Raw genomic sequence first — 3510 nt, forward strand, 5'->3', positions numbered from 1 at the left:
GACTGAAGAAAATAAAAACACAAAACCCTGAAGTTAAGAAGCAAACCATGAATGCAATCCTGAGGTACAATAATACCCTTTTGTGCCCAATTACAATTAGCTCTTGATTTAATTCCTAAATGAGCTTCCAAGGTTTTGTTGGTTTAAATCATGATGTTGATGATCTTTATTTTACTTCAGTTTGGTACCATGGTGTAGACAAATGTAATATGTAGAGTTTATGAAACCAGACAGCTAGTAAATCAATATTATTTTGCTAGTAAATTACTAAGCCAGTAAAAGCTGCTTTAAAAAAAGGGACAAATAGTTTGAACTAGCTGGAGTTTAAGTCAACACTGCGGGTGCTGAATTAGTCAATGATTCTGAAGAAGGCTTTGTTGGCATAACCTTCTGCTTTGATCATCCTAGTATTTACAGCTTTTTAATTAGATACAGTGCAGAACAATGGCTTTTACCAAAGCAGTTTGGTAAGTGAACAACTGGACATTGTTTAGGGCTTTAGATGACATTCTGTCTGTTAATATCATGTGGCTGGTTTTAATACAATGATGAAGTTAGGATTATTTTAGGCATTGTCACTGCTTTGTCAAAAGAAACCAGCTATTATAAGAGAGAGAGTGGCATGTATTGCTTTTTTAATATCATAAGTTTAATAATTTCTCAACGTATTAAAAACCAGTCATTTGTCTTGGGATTACAGAGGACAAACTTTAATTTTGCACTCATAAATTTGAAAGAAGTGATTCTTTTGTTCATCTTGACTTATTTTCATGTGCTGAGTGATTTGCTGGGAAGTGCTGAGCTCTTCTTGCTCAAGATTGAAGGCAGTTGGTTCCATTTTCAGTGTCAGACATTTCAGAGTTGGCTTCTGATGTAAAGTAAACCCAGCGCCAGCGCAAAAATTCCTCGGGGATCTTGGCAGAGCTGGGCTCTATCGTTTCTGGAACAGTAGATTGGCCTAAGTATACTTTTAAAGCTTTATAGTAAGTGTTTGTAAAATCTGTAAACTTAGGGGAGCAAGAAAGTTAAGGAGCCACTTATGTGTTTAGACCAACTCTTGCGGTTTACTGTTCAAATGGAGATAGCTTATTCTCTAATTAACAACATTTTTTTTGACGAGATCCAGTTTTTTGAAGAAGGGATGGAAAAGTTTGGAAATTACTGATGCTTGTTAGCTGCTTAACTATGGGGAGCAGTGCTATTCTACTAAATCTGCCTACTTTTATTAATGCCTTTAAAATGTGTTTGAGTAGTCCTTAGTTGTGCTTAAGTGTAGCTAAGTTTAACTGTTTGCCATGTGGGTTTCTAAAATGATGCTTGTTCAATAGTTTTACTTACAGCCGTGGTGTGAATGCATCCTAAGTGCAACAGCTCAGTCACAGAAACAGGCCAGTTTTCTCAAGTTCTGTGGCATGTGGGTTTTTTGGTTTTTTTAAACTTAATAAGAGAAAATCCCTTTGCCTACACAGCATGGTATTGAGTCATATTCCTCATACAGTGCTAGTTTGAAAACAGTCTTGTTTCTGTTGTTTGTCATTTTCGCTTCAAGCTTGGTAGGCTTTTATCTGAGTCCACTTTCTTCATGGCTGAAGATGTGTCGACTTTATCTGTACTGTTGAATTTAAGGAGAGTTATGTATTTTCTTCCCCTTGTACCCTAAGATTTGAATTACACATCCCTCACTTTTAAACCGCTTTCATGAGGCATTTTGGAAGAAAATAGGACTGATTCCTGTTCTCGTGAGCTTACTTAAGTTATTTCTTAGAGAAAATATTGATTACTAAAGTGTGTTCATCTGGTTTAGTATTAGGATATATACCGATCTCTTGCACTGCTCTGGGTCTAGTTGCTCATGAAAATATTTTCAGCATTTTAAACATTATTTTTGTGCTTATGAAGACTTAAATGTTGACTTGGATGCAGTTTATTTAGTATCTCTTTGCCTTATGTTGGCTGACAGATAGCCCTTTGGTTGGTCTTTTTGGGAGGGGGAGTAAAGATTCTGACACCCCATCTGATTGTATTGTGCTTTCCTGTGGTGTCAAAAATAAAACAGTCATGTGAATGTAGTGCATTGGTTTATCTATCTGAGGTCTGCTTGGATGCCCACTGAAGTCAATGGGAATAAAAAATTGGCTGTATAAATAGTTGTTTCAGTAAAGCTTGGATGAACTCTTCATGTTCTCTGCCCCCATACAATCGCAAATGAGAGTAAATATCGGTCAATATTCTCTGTCGCCTGAGATAAATGACTCATTGCCTCATTTTCATCCACAATATGGCTTTCATTCATAAGGATGTTAATAGCCGTGACGTTGTTATGTTTGCAGTAGTTTATGTGCAAACTCTATCACCACGGTGATTAGAGAAATCAGTGGGTTTTTCTCAGTCTGTGTGTAATTTAGGGTTCTAAAAATCTTAACTTCTTTATGATAAAGGCCCATCATATGTCTGACAGCTCCCAGGGAATCATTATATTTGACATTTTGTTATAAAAATCTGTGCATGTTTTTTCAAGAGAGAAATTTTAAAGTTTGCAGGAACAAAGGAATAAAAGTAGGATCTAAATGGAACAGCTGCCAAAAAATTGTAATGAAGTCAAAGAAATGCTTGGGAAAATCCTGAATTTGATTTTCATATGCTTTCTTCACAAAGAAAATCATAAACCTCTTAAACAGGACATTATTGAAAAATTTGATTTATTTTTTTTTTAATATTGACCTATTGTGCTAAGCTACCATTTTCTAAAATGTTTTGAAAATTTTCTTTGTGAAATGTCAATTTTCTTAAACCAGGATACAATGCAAGTGAAAAAATGACATTTTTAAGGGGTCAAGCAGAATTTTGTTTTTTGTCATAAAGCTTTAATTTTTATATCTAGGGTGTCTGGTAATACTGTTTTTGAAGGCTGTGTAAGTGAATTTAAGCTTTAATCAGTGTTTAATTGCTCTAGCCTAAAAAAATCACTCTTTAAGCCTTTTTCCCTGATCTCTTTCAAACAGCGCTTTTTGTAATGAAGTTTTATTCTTAGTTTGCTTCCCTGATTGCAATTCGGGGCATGCACTTTATGAAAGATTTGAGGTGCTTAATTTCTGTACTACTGCTGAGTGCAGGCACATTTAGGGAGATAAAAAGAGACTTTCATCCTCTCATTAGTCCTGCATATGAAACTTCTCTGGTCAGGATTTTGGAAAGCCAGCAGCCTGCTCAGAATGCAATGCCTGGTCCGGCTGCTTGAGATGAATTGTGTAGTTCCTACACAGTGTGTTGGGCATACGTATGTTGGGAATGACAGCATATGTCGACATAGCAGTTCATCGGCAGAAGGCAACACATCATATACGCTATATCTTCAAAGACTGCTTCCTTTCCCACATAATTATTACATGTTAAAACAGTAAATAAATTTGAGATACTGTAAATATGCAGCAAAGTAATATACTCAGTTCTCTTAATGCCAAGCAGTAAAACATGTACCAAATCAATTTTTTTTTTTTTTTTTTTTTTTTT

The 3510-nt window shown here is 35.4% G+C and overlaps 1 protein-coding gene across 1 annotated transcript in view; it reads left to right on the forward strand.

Annotated features, from left to right (window-relative positions):
- The window catches only part of ADAMTSL3 (ADAMTS like 3), a 186278-nt gene that overhangs the window by 81858 nt on the left and 100910 nt on the right, over positions 1-3510 (forward strand).

Source organism: Egretta garzetta, unplaced genomic scaffold (genome assembly GCF_000687185.1).
Source record: "Egretta garzetta isolate BGI_Z169 unplaced genomic scaffold, ASM68718v1 scaffold287, whole genome shotgun sequence".
Classification (NCBI taxonomy): Eukaryota; Metazoa; Chordata; class Aves; order Pelecaniformes; family Ardeidae; genus Egretta; species Egretta garzetta.